The sequence below is a fragment of the Macaca nemestrina genome, unplaced genomic scaffold (genome assembly GCF_043159975.1).
Source record: "Macaca nemestrina isolate mMacNem1 unplaced genomic scaffold, mMacNem.hap1 Scaffold_113, whole genome shotgun sequence".
NCBI classification, from domain to species: Eukaryota; Metazoa; Chordata; class Mammalia; order Primates; family Cercopithecidae; genus Macaca; species Macaca nemestrina.
The window spans coordinates 163,033-182,955 of NW_027257596.1; the positions used below are offsets into that span (position 1 = coordinate 163,033).

A 19,923-nucleotide genomic window follows, 5' to 3' on the forward strand; every position below is an offset into this window, starting at 1 on the left:
TGGCAAGAGACAATTTTTTTTTTTTTTGACACAGAGTTTTGTTCTTGTCACTCAGGCTGGAGTGCAATGGTGTCATCTGGGCTCACTGCAACCTCTGCCTCCTGGATTCAAGCAATTCTCCTGCCTCAGCCTTCAGAATAGCTGGGATTACAGGATTGCACCACCACGTCTAGCTAATTTTTGTATTTTTAGTAGAGATGGGGTTTCACCATGTTGGCCAGGCTGGTCTGGAACTCCTGAGCCACTGCACCCAGTCAAGAGGGAGATTTTAAATCAATAAGTAGAATTGTGATGAATGCCAAAAAGAAGAATATGTGTGATGGGGAGGGGACCTAAGTTATTGTCTCACATTTTAACACTTTTGTAGGCAATAACTAAAAACTGAGAAACTTAAAACAACACACACCTTTAAGCCAATTTTGGCAAGCTAGTAGTTGAGCACATTTTAGCGGATCCTGTGTTTGGGATCTCACGCCAAGCAGCTGGGAGGCATCCTCATCTGAGGCTCCACCAGGGCAGAATCCATTTCCAGGTCCACTGAGGTTACTGACAGAATTCATTTCCTCAGACCCGCTTGGCAAGGGCCCAGCTTTTTGCTTCCTTGCCTACGGGGGCCCCTCCAAAGGTCCTTTCTCAGCACAGCATCTCCTTCCTAGAGCGCCTGCAGGCGGAACCTTTCTCTCTAGTGTGCGAAGGTGATGCACCGTGACAGTGACATCGCATTGCTTTTGCCAGGCTCTATGGGTTAGAAGCCAGTCACCGGTTTTGCTCGTACCCAAGGTCAGGAAGACTATGCAAGGGCATAGGTTATTGGGTAGTCAGTCACTTTAGGGTGTGGCTGCCACCACTGAACTTGGTGAGAATTTAAGGGTTGGTAGGAGCTGGCCAGGTACAGGGGTGAGGGTGTGTCAGGCAGGGGTGAGGGCATGGAGGGGGATGCAGAGGCCTGCACCCTGGAATGTCCTTTCACTCCCTGAGGTTTTGTTCTCCTGATCCCTGAGTACATCCCAGAACACGGTGGGGCCCTAGCAGGGGAGAGGTAGGGAAGCATGTGTTGTTCATCTGGGGAGCTTGTTAGGCAAATCAGATTAGGGGCCAGGCTTTCAGTGGTGGGTGCGAGTGTGGGAGTGATGAGTGTACAGGTGTCTGTGGGAAAAGCGATGGGGATGGGGTCAGCCCCAGCATCCACCCATCCCAGCAGCCTCCCTGAGTGAGTGCCTTCAGGGTGCAGGTCCTGTTTTGCACATGGAAGTGAATCAGAGTAGGACACTGCCTTGCCTTAGAGAGGTCACACTTCTCCTTCTTCTTCGTTTTTTGTTTTTTTGTTTTTTTGTTTTTGTTTTTTTTGGGTTTTTTTTTTTTTTTTTTTAACTTGCAACAGAGTCTCACTTGTTGCCCAGCCTGGAATGCAGTGGTGTGATGTTGGCTCACTGCAACCACTGCCTCCCAGGTTCAAGCAATTTTCCTGCCTCAGCCTCCTGGGTAGGGTAGCTGGGACGATGGGCACGCATTACCATGCCTGGCTAATTGTTGTATTTTAGTTTCACTGTATTGACCAGGCTGGTCCCAGTCTCCTGGCCTCAACCGATCTGCCCGCCACAACCTCCCAAAGTGCTGTGACTACAGGCGTAAGCCACCACACCGGGCGAGAGGTCACACTTCATGCCAAGTGGGTGGCAGCGACTCAGACAGCACCCCAGCTGGTGCTGGGAGTGAGGGGTGCTCAGTGTCCTAGGAAGGCAGAGGGCTGCATGAGAGGGTCGGGGAGGAAGGACTGGAGGAGGATTTGAGATTTTCACCTGAGCAGCTGGGTGGATGGAGGGGCTGTTTACAGAGAATCACAAGAATGTGGATGAGCAGGTTAGGGCACTAATAAAGCACTCTGTTTTGGCCCGCGGAAAATTGGAGATGCTTCCCTGTGTCCAACTGGGGCTTTGGGAAAGGTGAGGGCTCGGCATCTGACTGGGATGGATGTCTCTGGCTGGCAGCAGAGCATGAGGATGGTTTGTGAAGCCCGGAAGGGCATGAGATTTCCTGTGGCAGTGCCCACTGCAAATGGAAGGGCATTTGGCCTGAGCCCAGACATATACAAGTTGGGCAGAGCAGCTACGGAAGTACAGAAAAACCAAGGGTGTGGGGGCACATGAAGCAGGAATCTCAAATAAGATGAGGAAAGAGGTTTTAAAGACGATCAGGGCTGGGGACAGTGGTGCATGCCTGTAATCCCAACACTTTGGGAGGCTGAGACGAGAGGATAGCTTGAGGCCAGGAGTTGGAGACCACCCTGGGCAACATAGGGAGACCCCATTTCTATAAATAAATAAATACCATTGGTACTTGGCATTTCGGGTGGGGAACAGCAAACACATGAAAGCTCTGAGGCAGGAAAGGGAAGTGATTAGTGCTTGCTCCTGGTTCCTTTATCAGACCTTAAAGAGATGCAGAGACATTTCAGGTACTCCTTGGCCGAGCTCCTTCAGGGAAGGCCTAAGTTCGCTTCTACTTCCCATCTATTAATTTTTTTTTTTTGGAGACAGAGTCTCACTCTGTCGCCCAGGCTGGAGCACATGCAGTGGCACGATCTAAGCTCACTGCAACCTCCACCTCCCGGGTTCAAACGATTCTCCTGCCTCAGCTTTCCCAGTAGCGGGACCACAGGTACACGCCACGACGATAGGCTAAGTTTTTGTATTTTTAGCAGAGATCGGGTTTCATCTTGTTGGCCAGGCTGGTTTCGAACTCCTGGCCTCAAGTGATCCACCTGCCTCGGCCCCACAAAGTACTGGGATTACAGGCGCGAGCCACCGCGCCCGGACCTTCTTCAGTCCTACCGCCCACCATACGTGCTTCCAAATGTTTGCTGAATGACAAGGTGAACGAGTGAATGGGACTACGTGACTTCCGGCAGCAGGCAATCCTATTCCTTGGACCTCAGTTTCCCTTTTTGTAAAGCAAGCCTGTCTCTCGCTCTCTGCCCTAAAAGCCTGAGTTCTGGGCTTGAGATGAGCGCGTCCTGTAGACCAGACTGCGGGTGGACGTTGAGCTGGGTCTTCTAGAAGGCCAGGATCCGGTCAGCTCTTGGGTCCAGTCCTCCCGCGGAACCCTGTACGCCCAGTCCCAGCGCCTTCCCGCCCAACCTCCATTTGTTCCCCCAGGCCCCGCCCTCTCCGTGCGGCTCGCTCTCCGTTGGCCGGGGGGCGGGCCTTGGGCGCCCGCCTCCGCTGGGGGCGGGGTGGCGGGCGGCGGGCGGGGCCGTGTGCACCTGCAGGGTGTGTGTCCCGGCCGCAGCCCCGCGCCAGCTGCAGCTCCTTGCTCCGAGCCGGATCCTGAGCGGGGAACACGCGCTGAAGCGGCGGCGGCGGCCCCGCCCCGGGACTCCATTGTTGAGGCTGCCTCCGCTCTGTAGGCTGCTCAGCTGCGCTCCAGTCGGCCCAGGCGCCGCGGCGAGGAGCGGGCGCTGTGAGCGGGCGGCCTGAGGTGAGACCGGGTGACGGGGTCTGCGGACCGGACGGGGTTCTCTACGCCGGGCGTGGCGGCTTGGAGTTGGATTCCGCAGGATCCGAAGTCGAGATCCGAGGTCCTTGCGCCTGGGCTTTGTCTCGGCCTCGGGTGGCACCGGGGGCTTCGCGCCTGCTGCGATACCGCGTGGGCCTGCGCGGGGGTCCCGGTCGCCCTGCGGGTGGGGGCCGGTCCCCACTGCTCCCCGGATCCCCGCGTCTGCCGCGGAGGGGACTGCATGGACCCGGGCGCTGGCTTCTGAGCCGAGATGACGTCACTGCACTCCAGCGTGGGCGACCGAGTGAAACTCCGTCTCGAAAAAAAAAACTTGGTAAAGTGTTTTACCCAGCCTAGGTACGTGTGGTAGAGCCGAATGAAAGCTTAGAAAAAGATGACTTGAGAACTAGCCCAGCAGAGGAATCAGGTGGGATGTGTTGTTACTGAGTAAGTGAAATTTGCACCTGCTTTCTCCCAGGCCTCCTTGAGTTGTGTACAACAGAGAGCTCAGGTGTTGGGGGCAGTTGACCGGTTGAAGAATGCATTGCTATTATGGGAGGAACATTGGGCTTTGAAAAAGCAGAACTGGATCCACGTTCTTGCCTGGTAACTCTAACTATCATCTAGTTTGTAAAGGCGAATGCAGTTCACTGAAAAATTCTTATGACAGTGGGGAAAGGATTGGGGCGTCTGCATTGGTTTGTGTAATATAGGTCATATGAACGAGCATTTAGGCTGGAGGGAGGCTTTTCATCTCTATAACTTTACTTTCACAGGACAATTCCATCATGATTTGAAGATTTTTGAGTCAAAACTACATTATTCTGCTACGTGTTTCGGGGCAAATTTATACATACAATTTGCTTAAATATTTCAGATGATACAAGAATATATATGTGGGGTAAAAAGCTGAAATTTGCATTCCGCCTTCTCTAGAAGTAACCATTGTGAATAGTTAACTCTGTATTCCAGCTATTTTGTATACTATAAATACACTGAACATTTGAGTGTATATAGACATGTATGTTACACACAGTTTTAGAGATGGAATATTGCTGTGTTGCCCATGCTAGTCTCAAACTCCTGGGCTCAAGTGAGCGTCTCGCCTCAACCTCGCAAAGTTTTGGAATTACAGGCATAAGCCACCGCGCCTGGCCTGCATGAGTATATTTACTAATTGCTAAGTTACTCTGTTCAATACGTGTCTATTGAACTCCCCCATGTGCCAAGCATTGTTCTGAATACCTTATATGCACCAATTCACTTAATTTTTAGAGCAGCTCTATTATTGTGGCCCTTTTACAGTGAGGAAACTGAACCACAGAGAGGCTGGGGACGTCGTCTAACATCACACAGCCGGTGCTGTTGGAATTGAGGTTTGAACCGAGACAGCTGGCTTCAGATCTCTTATCTGTTATCATAGATGGCACACCCAAACCTTAGGGCCGTCTCCCAAGCCTTGCCTCCGATACGGGCTCGCCTGAGCTCTGCGAGAGCCATGTCTGTGAGGTGTCTTTCCTCTTTAAGAACACAAGTCTTGGAATTGTCGCAGACCCTGGTAGGACCTCTTGAGGACCAAAAACAGGGATTCTTCAAGCCTGCTCCAAGGGCCAGATCTCTGATTTAGCTACTTGGAAGGTAGACGTGGAAGACAGTAATTTTACCAGACAAAAAGTCAGGATGGCTGGGCTGACTCAGCCAGATGCAGTGGCTCATGCCTGTAATCCCAGTACTTTGAGAGGCCGAGGCAGGTGGATCACCTGAGGTCGTGAGTTCGACAGCAGCCTGACCAACAAGTTGAAACTCCGTCTCTACTAAAAATATAAAAAGTAGCTGGGCGTGGTGGCAGGTGCCTGTAATCCCAGGTACTTGGGAGGCTGAGGCAGGAGAATTGCTTGAACACGGTTGGTAGAGGTGGCAGTGAGCTAAGATTACGCCACTGCACTCCAGCTTGGGTGACAGAGTGAGACTCCGTCTCAAAAAAAAAAAAAAGAAGAAGAACAATGGTTGGCTGACTCATAGGGAAGAGGCCCCACAGCAGCCGTAGGACCTTGGCCACTTGGGTGGAAAAGAAGGAAGGAAGAGTTTCACCCATGGCGGTGACCTGGACTGCAGAAACCACACTAAACAGTCCACCTCCTGGAGCCTGGCCACCCCATTTGCTTCTCTTCTCCTTGGGTAGAGGGCGTGGGGAGCTTTCTAGCCCGGAGGCTGAGCAGCGCAGCTTCTAACCAGGGTAGGTGTTTGTCTGTCCCTGGGAATACAGACAGCATTCTCATAAGCAGCCCAAATCCTCCTGAACAGCTTTTTGTAGGGTGGGGCGGGGCAGAGGGTCATTTTGACTCGTAGGTACCTTTTCCACTTTCACTGCTGATAACTGTGTTACAGATTAAAGTTTTGTTTTTGATACTGAAGAGGGCTTAAGAGAGTGAGCTATTATGGCACATCTAAGTCTGCTAAAATAGAACCACGGGGTAGTGTAGGAAAATCTCTTCTAAATTATGGATCATATATGGTGAACGTTAGAAGTCATGTGTACCTAAGTTGAAAAATCAAAACATGTCTTGTATTTGGGTGACCCCGGTAAGTCTGGGTGCCACTGCGCCTTGTGTGAACACAGGATGCTGAGGTGTAGGGATCAACAGGCTTTTTCTGGACATCTTCCGCTTCTCTCTTGGAGTAAAGTGGGGCGACAGTAGGAGTGCACAGCTGTTGGTCCCCTAAATTTGTCAGCTGTTTTTCCTGTGGGATTCCATTTAATGCAATCTTGGAGGTAAAATTATTTTATTGAAGATGAAGATAGAGGCTTAAAGAAGTTAAGAAAATTGTTCAAGGTCACGTCAATTTTTTATTTTTATTTTTATTTTTATTTTTTTGAGACTCAGTTTTGCTCTTGCCCAGGCTGGAGTGCAATGGCGCGATCTCGGTTCACCACAACCTCTACTTCCCAGGTTCAAGTGGTTCTCCTGCCTCAGTCTCCCGAGTAGCTGGGATGACAGGCATGCACCACCATGCCAGGCTGATTTTGTATTTTTAGTAGGGATGGAGTTTTTCCATGTTGGTTAGGCTGGTCTTGAACTCCCAACCTCGGTTGAACCACCCGACTCAGCCTCCCCAAGTGCTGGGATTACAGGTGTGAGCCACCACGCCTGGCCGAGGCCATGTAATTTCTTAAGTGGAAAGATGAAGTACTTGATGAACCCAGAAGTTTGACGTCAAGGCCCTTGAGCTTTCCATAACACGTGGTTCCTTCCCTGGTTGGTGGGAGTGACTGAAGAACTTAAGGAAGCTGTGTTTTGTGGAAAGAGGACCTGAGGGGTGTATGGTCTTTCCAGGCTTGGAATCTGCCATGCTGGGCTTCTGAATTGTATAGCGTGGCCATATAGAGAGAAGCCCCTCATTTAAGACTTGTTTTTTGGGGGAAATAAAGGAAGGCTGCCCACATGAGACAGGCAGAGGCGACTTTCTCAGAAGTGCTGTGGCAAGGGAGTTGGCACCATCACTTGCGTGTGGCACAGACTGATATGCAAGTGAATGGCGGATGAGGAGTGGGAAAGCTTCAGGATGGAAAAGAACGGCTCCCAGTGGAGGCTGTTGTGAGGGCTGGAGGCGGCTGTGCAGAAGCGGAGTGTCCTTGGTTGATTAGGGGTATATTTGGCTTTCTCTGAATGATCCTAACTGGAAACAGGGGCCAAAATTAGGGTGGCTGTTAGTTTTGAGTCAAGTCCTGGCCACCTAGGACAGAGTCGTTTCTTAGTTTCTGGGTTGTGGAGAGAGAGCAGTCTGGCTTCCTGTCTGAAGTGCTAGCCTGGCTGGCCTCCTGGCTGTTTACTGTAGATAGGGGATTGGTTTCCTGGGTGGGCAGCTACAGGTTGTGGTCTGAGTTCTGTCTTTCTACATATGATCAGGCATGATCTGTTTGTATATTCAGTCCCTCATTTTTCTTGTCAGTAAAAATATCAAATGACAAATTGGATACATTGGGAACTTTTTAGATGTCTGTGTCCCCTGGAGGAAGTTTTCACGTTCACATTTAATCAGAATGAATATAAACAATTGGGCCATTTATCTTGAAGGTTTAAAATAGGAAATCTTCAACAATACTACCTCGGCGCCCTTGCTTGTCTGTCCATCGATAGGGAATGTGTTTTTATCCACCGCCGGCTCATCGTCCACCAGTTTGTGGTTGATCCACTTCTCTATACGTCTTGTCTTGTGTGCATCTCATTGTTTGCTAGTGTTAGCTTTCCCCTTCGTCAGTGTGGTTTATTTGTGTAGTATCTGTTGGTAGGAAGTTATTTGTGGAATTTGTGAATGGAAGGGACCTTGGAGGTCTGCTAGGTCAGCCCAGTGATTTTCAAGATAAATGGAAATACAGCGAAATGTTCCAGCTCTTTTTGGTGACAAAACCAGGAATAGAAAGCAGTGTTCCTTGTACCACAATGTCATTGAAAGACAGCTCAATGTGCGCCTAAAATGCAGAGTAACTAACTTTCATTTATCTCTGCTTCTGACTCTTGTTATCAGACATTTTAAATTGACCTTAATGTGTTAGCAGAAATATGAAAAGTCCCGACTTGTTTACATATAAGGTACGTTGTCGCCTACTCATTTGGTTGTTTTTTTCAACAGGATTGAAAAGACATTGTTATAAACTGAATGTTTATGTCTCCCCCAGATTCTTGTACTGGAGCCCTAACTGCCAGTGTGATGGTATTAGGGGGTAGGACCTTTGGGAGGTGATTAGGGTTAGATGAGGTCATGAGCATGGGCCCTGGTCTGACAGGATTAGTGCCCTTAGAAGAAGAGAAACCAGACCAGGTGTGGTGGCTCACACCTGTAATCCCAGCACTTTGGGAAGCCGAAGTGGGCAGATCACGAGGTCAGGAGATTGAGACCATCCTGAAACCGTGTTTCTACTAAAAATACAAAAATTAGTTGGGTGTGGTGGCACGTGCCTGTAATCCCAGCTACTCGGGAGGCTGAGGCAGAGAGTTGCTTGAACCAGAGGGTCGGAGGTTGCAGTGAGCTGAGATTGTGCCACAGCACTCTAGCCTGGTGACAGAGCAAGACTCTGTCTCAAAAAAAAAAAAAAAAAAAAATATAGAGGAGAAAGCAGAGAGCTCCCACTCCCCTGGTGTGAGGAAACAAGAAGAAAGGTGGCTGTCTGCAAGCCAGGAAGAGGTCCCTGTCCGGGAACTGAGTTGGCCGACACTTTGATCTTGGACTTCCAGCCTCCAGAGCTGTGAGAAATAAACTACTGTTTAAACCACATAGCCTATGGTGTTTTTGATGGTATTTGCCTACGGTATTATGGCCATCTGATTTGACTGATACAGAGATGGTTCCAGAATACTGTAGCCTGTATCTAAGTTGGTGATGCCATGAAAATAAACGTGGTAGTTCATTCCTTTCTATAAAGATAGCGCCGTGAGCCCAGGGCCCTTGCTTGTGTCTTAGTTGTGTCGTTTTCTTATAATAGCTTCCTAATTTCTCTTCTCCCTCTCTAATTTATATTATATATCTGGATTAAATCATATAGGGTATGATTTTATACTTTTTGTCTATACAAACTTGTAGTGATTTTATTTCATTTTATTTGATTTTTGAGACATGCCCTTGCTCTGTTGCTCAAGCTGGAATGCAGGCGTGCCCTGACAGCTCACTGTAACCCTAAATTCCTGGGCTCAAGTGATCCTCCCGCCTCAGCCTCCTGAGTAGCTGGGACTATAGGTGTGCTATCCTGCCTAGCTAATTTTTAATTTTTTTGTAAGGATAGAGTCTTGCCGTGTTGTCCAGAGTGGTTTCAAACTCCTGGCCTGAAGCAGTCCTCTCGCCTCAGCCTCTCAAAGCACCGGATTACAGGCTTGAGCCGCCACACCCGGCCAAGTGATTTTTCATTGTTAAGATCAAGGACAGGTTCCCTGGCTTGGCATTCAAGGCTCATGATCAGGTCGTGATATGCAAGTTTGGGTTTCAGTGTTTCCATTCCCGCCATGAGCCTTGTGCTCCAGCTTGTTTCCTAAGCCCTGTTCTGAAGCCCAGCCTGAGAGCTGCACTTAGAATTTATACCTTCTCATCTCTTCATCGTCTTCGCCTATGTTCTTATCTCCATCTGGGCCATCGTCTTCACCTATGTTCTTATCTCCATCTGGGACATCGTCTCCACACTTCTGCCTCTTTAAATCTTCTCCATCCTTCAAGACTTGAAATACTCGCTTCCTTTACATGATCCCCGCTGTGACATCCAAGCTAGAATTAATCCTTCTTCCTTTGAACTCTGATAGTGCTTAATGTTTTTCATCCTTTAATTATACAGCAGTCCTGTGTGTTAGATATTATTATTCTCCCAGTTTTTCATAGTTACTTTGAAAATATTTGCTATAGTCATATATTTTGAATACGTAATATGAGCGACATTCAAAAGGTCCTGGAGAGTGAAAGGCAGTCCTACTCCCATCACTGCTCTGTGACCACTCTTGCCAGTTTTTGTTTGTTTGTTTTTCCAAGGCAGAGGCTTGCTCTGTCACCAGGCTGGCGTGATCTCAGCTCTCTACAACCTCCACCTCCCAGCTTCAAGCGATTCTCCTGCGTCAACCTCCTGAGTAGCTGGGACTACAGGTGTGCTCCACCACGCCCAGATAATGTTTGTATTTTGAGTAGAGACGGTGTTTCACCATGTTGACCAGGATGGTCTGGATATCTTGGCCTAGTGATCCACCTGCCTCAGCCTCTCAAAGTGCTGGGATTACACGAGTGAGCCACTGTGCCCAGCCTGTGTGTCTTGTTTTTAAAAACACAGATGTTGGCATAAGATAAACACGGTTGTCCACCGGTAAGTATTTAGGTTGTTTCCAACCGTTTGGATTAATGAATGCTGAGTTGTACATAATTCTTGCATATTTGCGTGAATATGTTCATAGGATGCATTGCTAGAAATGGAATTGTGGGATCCAGTGTTCTGCGAATTTTAAATGTTGATGGGTGTTGCTGGATTCCCTTCTGTTAGGGCCATACCGTTATCTCACTGTCAATGTGTAAGGGCGCCTATTTCTATTTCCTTGCCAACAGTTTCTTCTCAGCTGTTTTCTTTGACATCACACACACACAAATAGCCCCCTTGTTCCATAAAACGTGGACATTTTACATTTCTACTTAAAGTGTGCTCACACTGACTGAAGCCCTGTGTTGCAGTGATGTGTGCTGCTAGGATTGTGGCTCTGTTTCGAATTTGCTAGCCAGGCTATGGCTTTCCAGGCAGGTATTTTTTGTTCATGTTGTTGCTGCCATTGGGCTGTGTGAATTTCCCTCCACTGCCCAGCCAGATTTCCTTTCCAGTGGACGGGCTTAGTGTCTCATCCAGCAGCCCTGTTTCCTGGTGACCTGGGCCGAGTGTCTCTTACAGCAGCCCTGTTTCCTGGTGACCTGGGCCGAGTGTCTTATCGGGTAGCCCTGTTTCCTAATGACCTGGACCGAGTGCCTCATCCGGCAGCCCTGTTTCCTGGTGATCTGGACCCAGTGTCTCATCCGGCAGCCCTGTTTCCTGGTGGTCTGGGCCGAGTGTCTCATCCGGCAGCTCTGTTTCCTGGTGATCTGGGCTGAATGCCTCCATGAGAAGTTGCACCCATCTTCTCCAGTAGTGCATCTTTTCACAGCACGCAAAACTTTTTTACCGTGTTTCTAGTGGGACAGGCACTAGCTCTTTTCTGGGCATCAGGAGACCTGGCTTTGTTCTGGTTCAAGCCACAGCTGGTGAGTTACCAAAGACAAGTCGCATCTGGTCCCTGGTCCTTTGCTTTATAAGTGGAATCACAGTCCGAGTGGACATCACTGCCCTGGTCTCTATGCGGTGCTGAGTGTTGTGGGGATGATGGCTAAGTGTCAGGGTGCATTTCCACCACTAGGGGATTACAGTCCAGCAAAGACACAGGAGAAAAACTAACAGCCCCGGGCAGGTACACAGAACCAGAGGAGTTTGAAAGGGTGGTTCCAAGCTCCTTGGTGTGATTGATGTGATCACAATAAACATTTTATCTCTAAGTCTTGGACCATTGGACCAAGAGAAGAGAGAGCTGGTGTTGAGTTGTAGTGAGAGGTGCGTGGTTTGTGTGCCTGCTGAGCCTGGCTTGGACTCAATTCCATTAAGTCCAATTCCATTTTACCTTCTGTTTCCACCTTTTTCATGCTCCTGCTTGTTTCTCCAGAAAAAATTGCAATAAATTCCTTTCAAAAACTTTACAAAAGCCATAGATGCTTATTGAAAATAGTTCAAATGATATGGAAGGCAGAAAGATAGTGAGTGTTTTTCTGTTGTGTGTTTGGATGAATGTGTCTTTGGGGTAGTCACTATTAACACTGGGTGTATTTCCTTCCAGATCTTTTCCAGTGTACCTACAAATATATATGTACACTTTGTAAAAAACAAAATAGTACCTGATAAACACTGAGTCCCCCTACTCCCACTGCACAGTCTACATGGACATCTTTCCATGGTGATACGATGAGACCTGATCGACTCCTTTCGTTTGCTGGAGTGGCGGGTAATAATAGCTACAGATAACTCACCTTCAGTGGGCATTTACCATGTGACAGTGTCTGTGCTCCGGGCAGGCTACATGAAGTGGGTCTTAAGGCTTTTTACAACAATGCTATGGGTGAACACAGTAATTGTTAACATTTTGCAAATGATAGAATTGCAGTAAGGAGAAGCAAAGCTGCTTGCTCAAACTCATGACAGAATTCCCGAGAGAGAGAGAGAGAACACTTTTAAGACAATTGTTGTTATAGTCAGATGATTTATGATCATTTGAAGAAATAGTGCATTCAGTGAATACATTTCAGGGTCTGGTACAGTCTGGGAGCTGTTCCTGAAAATGCACTGGGCTAGAGATAAGGGAGAGGTCCATTGGCCCTGGGCCCCTAGTGCAAGGAGGGAGGTCCCGGGGAAAGGGGGCATGGAAAGGAGGTCTCTGAACAAACCTTGCAACATCCATTTCTGCTGAGTCCGGTCCGAGGTCTGGTTCTTGACATGTACACTTTTCAGAGATACTTGGTTTCGATTTTTATCATGGCTCACCTGAGCAGCCATGGTTTCGAACTGCCTGGAGATGTGGTCTGGCAGGCCAGTGCTATGGCCATCCTTCCCGCTCCTGCAGGAGGGGAGTCATCCTGGGACTAGAGGGCTTCGCCTGTAATCAGCTATCTCATAATAAGTGGATTTGATGCTGGTTTCGCTAAGTCAGGAAACTTCTCATTTGGAAGGAAAACTGATATGTGTTTTTGGGTTTTGCTGAGGAGCCACAGGGTTTAGAGCAGGGACTGGAAGTTTGTTGACACACACATGAGCGCACTCAAACATCTTCCATGAAACGCGGAAATAAACACAGTGTTTCAGAGAGGTCCCTGGCTTTGGGATATAAATATTTCTGTAACAGAATGGCACTGGATGTCTGCTGTATTTTTTTCTCTGCTATTTTGGCAAGTTTTATTTGGGTGTGTGTCTCCTGTACAGCAGGTATGACATCAGTTTTTGCCACCAAGTATTTACAGCCTTGGTACCTCCTATGTGGGTCACTTTGATGCCCTGGTTTCTTTGGGGAAATTGTAGGTCTCCTACCCAAAGCACATTGCCCATTTCAAGGTGCTCCTGGTTTCTGAACACCTGTGGCAGTGCCTTCCATGTGGGTGAAGCCAGCCGAGAAAGTACCCCTCCCCAGGGAGTGGGGACTGGTGATTGCCTGAGTGAGGAGGCCAGGTATGAGCCCTGGACTAAAACTTGTGACCGACTGCTTTTCCTTCCCCTCCTCTCCCTCCTATTTTCCCACCACCTCAACTTTTTAAAAATTTCTTATTAAAAAGTAAGCAATTATTTCTGTTTCCTTTATTCTCTATTCCTTGCTAATCGTATGCAGAGTGAGCCTGGGACAGTGGAAAGGAAAGTTGTACTTAGCTTCAGATGATCCTACCAGCCCCGCATTGAGGGGCTTCCGCCAGGCGGCATTGTCATGTGGCGTTGTGGAGGTTCTCCTTTCAGTCCTCAGCGTTAACCAGCAGAGGCAGGTGCTACTTATTCCTGGCTAATGTTGAGAAAATTGAATTCAAAGTGGCTAAGGGAACTTCCCAAAGTCACATAAGAAGTAGCAGAGTAGAACCAAACACAGATTGTCTCTGAATCAGGCAGGTTGTTAGATTCCAAAATGGGCTCTTAGTTTTTGGAGGTCAAATAGCTGAACAGACACAGATATTTCTTTTTTCTTCTTCCTTTTTTTTTTTTTTTTTTTTTCTGAGCTAGGGTTTTGCTATGCTGCCCAGGCTGGTCAAGGCTCAAGCTGTCCTCCTGCCTTAGCGTTCTAAGTGCTGGGCTTACAGGTTTGTGTCACCACACCCAATCGAACAGACATTTCTTTAAAGAAGACATACAAATGGCCAAAAAATAGGTGAAAAAAAATGCTCAGCATCACTTATAATCAGAGAAATGCAAATCAAAACTGCAGTGAGGTATCATCTCACCTGTTAGGATGAGTATTATCAAAAAGACAAAAAGTAACAAGTGCTGGCGAGGATATGGAGACAAAGGAGCTCTTACACACTGTAGGGGGGTGTACACTAGAGCAGCTGGCTGGGCGTGGGGCACACGCTGACATCCCAGCACTTTGGGAGGCCGAGGCGGGCAGATCACCTGATATCAGGAGTTGGAAACCAGCCTGGCCAACATGGTGAAACCCCGTCTCTACTAAAAACACAAAAATTAGCTGGGAGCGGTGGATCATACCTGTAATCCCAGCACTGTTGGGCGGCTGAGGTGGGTGGGTCACTTGAGCCCAGGAGTTCAAGACCAGCCTGGCCAACGTGGTGAAACCCCATCTCTACTAAAAAATACAAAACTTCGCCAGGTGTAGTGGCGGGTGCCCGTAATCCCAGCTACTCAGGAGGCTGAGGCATGAGAACCACTGGAACCCGGGAGGCGGATGCTACAGTAAGCAAGCCGAGATTGCACCACTGTATTCCAGCCTGGGCCACAGTGAGACTGTCTCGAAGAGAAAAAAGAAAAAGAGTAAGAGTAAGTTAGGGCACCCACTATGGCAAACAGTATGGAGGTTCCTCAGAAAACTGCAAATGAAATTACAGTGTGATCCAGCAGTCCCACTACAGTGTAGATACCCAAAGAAAAGGAAATCAGTGTCGGAGGGGCATCTGCACCTCTATGTTTCCTCCAGCACTGTTCACCATAGCCAAGATATGGAATCAGCCTCGGTGTCCAACAGCAGATGATGGAGAGAGAAAATGTGGTGTTTATACACAATGGAGTACTATTCAGCCATAACACGGGATGAAGTCCTGTTATTCTCAGCAACGTGGATGGAACTGGAAGATATTATGAAATAAGCCAGGGACAGGAAGTTACACAGCACATGTTCTCTTATGTGGAAGGCAAAAAAGAGTGGATCTCATTGAAGTTGAAAGTAGACAGAGGATCCTAGAGGGTGAGAAGGGTGGGGGAAGAGGAAGATAGGGAGAAATTTGTTAAAGGATACAAAATTATAGCTGGATAGGAATAAGTTCTAGTGTTCTGTAACATAGGATGACTATAGTCAACAAGAACATGTAGTTTCAGGCTGGGCGCGGTGGCTCATGCCTGTAATCCTAGCACTTTGGGAGGCTGAGGTGGGTGGATCACCTGAGGTCAGGAGTTTGAGACCAGTCTGGGCAACGTGGTGAAACCCCGTCTCTACTAAAAATACAAAAATTAGCTGGGCATAGTGGTGGGTGCCTGTAATCCCAGCTACCAGGGAGGCCGAGGCAGGAGAATAGCTTGAACCTGGGAAGGAGATGTTGCAGTGAGCTGAGATCACACCACTGCCCTCTAGCCTGGGCAACAGAGCAAGACTTTGTCTCAAAAAAAAAAAAAAAAAAAAAAAAGAATATATAGTTCCAGATAATTGGAGGAAGGGTATTGAAAGTTACCAACACAAAGAAATGATAAATGTTTAAGATGGTGGATATGCTAATTATGCTGATCACATGCATTACATGTATTATAACATCACTCTGTGTACTCCATACATATGTACAGTACACAATTATGTGTCAATTAAAAAAAGCTGAACTTAGATTGGAATGGCTATGAAGTAGCTAGCTTTTTCATATTTTTGATATAGACCCTAGGCATTTATTTTAAGTAAACTACCCTTGGCTTCAGGAAATGTTTAGTATTCGAGTTTTAACCTTGCATTTTATAATATAGAGAAGTAAAACCGTAGGTTTACTTTCGATACGGTCATAGGGATTTGCAGTGATGACTTTTTTATGTAATAAGGGGGAAAATACCTTAATTACTAGGCATACATGCTCATTATTCTTACTCTTACACATTTTTAGTTGTTGTCCAGGCATTGTGATACTTATGTAAACAGTATGCAGTATCTTAGGTAGGAATCAGAATTTTAAGGTAAGAATACTTAGAGTTATATATTTTCAAACTTTCAAACTGGACATTTTACATGTCCATTATATAACAGTAATTAAATTTGAAAAAGACAATACCTGTCTTTAATATGGGTGATGCTCTAGGAATTTTTTTTTTTTTTGGAGAGAGCGTCTGACTTTCTCCCAGGCTGGAGTGTAGTGGTCCGATCATGGCTCACTGCAGCCTCAGCCTCATAGGCTCGAGAGATCCTCCCACCTCAGCCTCCCAAGTAGCTGGGACCACAGGTGTACAACACCATGCCCAGCTAATGTTTAAAATGTTTGCAGAGACAGGGCCTTCCTCTGTTGCTCAGGCTGGTCTGGAATCCTGGGTTCAAGTGATTCTCCTGCTTCATCCTCCCAAAGTGCTGTGATTACAGGCATGTGCCACTGCCTGGCCCCATATAAGTGGGATGATGACTTGAGCCTAGGAGTTCCAGACCAGCCTGGGTAACATGGCTCAAGACCCTGTCTCTACAAAAACTAAAAAAATGAACTGGTCACCGTGGCACCTGCCTGTGGTGCCAGCTACTCCAGGAGACTGAGGCAGGAGGATAACTTGAGCCCAGGAGTCGAGGCTGCAGTGAGCTCTGATCTTGTCATTGCATTCCAGCCTGGGTGACAGAGTGAGACCTTGTCTCTTAAAAAAAGTTACTGACTACCTGATTATTCATACGAAAAAAAACCTGAACTCTGATCTAAACCTCATACCTCGTACAAAAATTAACTCAAAATAGATCATGGATTAAAACGTGAAATACAAAATAAAGATGAAAGGAGGAGATAGAGACTGGGAGAAACTATTTGCAAACCACATGTCTGATAAAGGACTCATATCTATAATATATAAAGAACTATCCAAATTCAGCAGTGAAACCAAATCATCTAGTTTGAAAATGAATAGCAGACCTGAAGAGACATTTCAGATAACATATAAGCACATGAAAAGATGTGCAACATCATGAGCCATCAGAAAAATGCACACTAAAGCCACGTCACTATACACCTATCAGAATGCCTAAAATAAAAAGTAGTAACAAGACCAATGCTGGTGAGGATGCGGGGAAACCGGATCACTCACACTTGGCTGGTGGGAATGGAAGATGGTAGGGCCATTCTGGAAAACAGCTTGACAGTTTCTTAAAAAGCTAAATGTGCAATTGCCGTAGGAGGCAGCATTCACATTCATGGGCTGCTATCCCAGAGAAATGAGGACTTATGTTCACACAAAAGCCTATATGTATCTGTTCATAGCAGCAGCATTTATAAAGGCTAGAAACTGGAAACAGCCCGGAGACTGCTCAGCAGGTGAATGGTTAAACAAACTGGTGCACCCAGGCCCCAGATACCACTCTGCAGTAGTTAATGACATCCTTGTTCATCAGTCTTTCAAAGTAGAAACCACCATCATGCTTAATCCCCTTTTTTCCATCCTGGGTCTGAGTGGACTTCATTTTGCATTTCTTTCCAATACATTTTCCCTCTGTCCTTTCTGGTCGTGCCTCATGCCTGATTTGAACTGTTGTAAGAGCCACCGAATTGTTTCTCTGTCTCATCATGGAATCCTTTCTACACTTCATGCCCCACATTGCCATTGGAACAATCTTTCCAAAACATGAACAAACTAACTTAAAAGAAATAGGTAGCCTTCCAAATAAGTATAAGCTTTCTGTTAGAAGTTTGACTTCTTGTCTATAGGGAACCCCAGGACTGTAGAGAGACGGATTTGCTGTCTGCATTTTCAGATCAGGCAGAAATCCCTGGAGGGGCCCATGTGGAATAGTGGTACAAATACCGGTTCTAGAATCAGAAGCCCTCATATCCTGGTTCTGACACTAGCTGGATGTTCTTGGGAAAATTTTGGTTTCAAACCTCAATATGAGGAAGCATACCCAAGGGATCACACAAGGCTGCTGGGAGAAGCGGATGAGGGGCATGGTGAACATGCTGTGTAATCCGTGAAGCACGTCGTATGTGTGAGAAGTGGAGCTGTGTGGATAACGGTTCTGGAATCATTGTATGAAAACGATGGAAAACACATTCGTAGTTCTGCCTGATGATAGCACTGGGCACCTGTGTTGTACATGCCTGCAACATGGGTGAGGCCCGGGTCAGTACCGCTCACAGTTTGGTTTTCATGCAGTTAGAAAGGCCTGAGAGGACCCTTCCCCCTCCAGCTGTAGGAAGGAGGCGGCTGTCTCCTGCCTCTATTTGGTGGGATTGTCTGTGGCTCCTTGGGGACAGGAATGCAGGGAGTGGGAGAAGAAAGCCGGCCTGACTGCTCACTAGTCAGCCTTCCCCCAGGGAGGAGTGGAGGGGCCATTTCATGGTAACTTGCCAAGTCTTTTTTAACCCATCTGCTCTTAGAAATGATCAGCATGACCAAGTAAAAGACCTGTTAGAGACAGATGGGCTGTGTGTCCCGTGCCTTTGTGGCTTTGTGGCCTCAGAGCTGCCAGAACTCGATAGCTTTCTGGGGAATGCTGGGTCAGCCAAGGGGCTGAAAAGAGTGAGAGGAAGAAAATTCCCCCTCGCTGCTCTGGTCTGGGAGTGATTACTGAGGAGAGCGGCATGGAGGGCCCAGCCGTGGGGTCCCTCTCAAGCACGCCCTCACAGCAGTGGGAATGCGGATCTCAACTTCCCTAGGCCTCCGTGATTTTCGTCTGTCACATACTCACGTCCAGCAGGGATGTCTATGGTGATGAGATGAGGGAGCATCCTAGCACATGTGGCACTTAGTAGGCTTGTGGTGAGTGGACGCTGGTGTCAGTGGAACAGGAGACTGGGAGCTGTTCTGTATGGCAAACTATGCCAGGGCATTTTTTTCACCCGGCAATTTGTTTGGTTTGGACTGGAATAGATCTCTGATGTTGGTTTCTTTGCCAATATTATTAGGGAGTGGAGCCTGACTTGTTAACTTAGCCCGATTCATAGTGCTTAGAATCTCAGTGAGTGTGTGTTGAACTGAGTGGAAGTGTGAGAGCATCTTGGACAGTGGTTTGCAAACCTAGCTGCATCTGGATCGTTGTGAAAAAAGCATGCTTGCTTACTCCTGACCAGTTGAAATAGCATCTGCAGGAATGGAGCCTGGGCAGCTCTAGTGCTGTTAAAAACCCCCAGGTGGTTCTGATGTACCGTAAAGGTTGAGATCCACTGATCCACAGTGAATTGGAGGCCTGGATCATAGACATGCCTTACGCTTTCACCAGCTTAGAATGGCTCTTGTGCTTTAGAACTGTGAAAACAAAGTGTTACCCAAACAAATGTGGAAACAGTCTAAATGCCACCTCCTGTTACTACCTGCCATCAAGTATATTTAGCAGTTATTCACTCTTTCCTGATATCTACCCATTCCACCTTTTCTTCATGGAACAATAATTTGACAGTTGGTTATGCAGAACCAGAGTAAGTCTAGTTTGATTGGCGGGAAATGATTTTGGGTATGAAGTACTCTTTAGGCATTTACTGAACTCTTGTTTGTACCACCGCTGTGCTGGACAGTTTATAAATATTACTTCTTTAAACAAGGCCTATTGAGTCAGGCTGCCTGGGTTTTGCTAAGTAGTTGTGTCATTTGGGGCAAGTTTTTAAGCTTATATAAACCTAATTTTCATCTATGAAATGGGATGACAAGGGGTCATTATCATCTCACAGGATCGTGCAAATGTGTGTGTAAAGTGCTTAGTTTCGTGCCTAACACATAATAACTAGTTAATAAAGTTATTACACCATCGTCGTCATATTTAAATGTAAATATTAAGAGCTAATAAATTTGTAAAAGGTACTATACATTTACCCCTTGACTACTTTAGTTTTAAGTGGTTGGGTTAATTTATCCCTTAAATATTGGCCTCTTGAATACCTTGAATTTCAATTGAACGTAGCCAGAGGATTTCATAATTGGACCATTGCCTCTGGAAGTTGGAGCTTTGTTTGTTCGTTTGGTTTCACTTCCTACACTAA

At 47.1% G+C, this 19,923-nt stretch overlaps 1 protein-coding gene across 7 annotated transcripts in view; it reads left to right on the forward strand.

The window, feature by feature from the left end:
* LOC139361231 (SH3 domain and tetratricopeptide repeat-containing protein 1-like) overlaps positions 1 to 19,923 on the forward strand; it is a 112,597-nt gene that overhangs the window by 72,279 nt on the left and 20,395 nt on the right. For 2 of the 7 annotated variants that reach the window (XM_071089810.1, XM_071089809.1), the window contains exon 1: positions 3,641 to 4,101. The exons of the other annotated variants lie outside the window; for them this stretch is intronic. The gene's annotated coding sequence lies outside the window, so the exon portion shown is untranslated. Of the gene's footprint in view, positions 1 to 3,640; positions 4,102 to 19,923 lie in introns of those variants that run through there. 7 annotated transcript variants of the gene reach the window in all.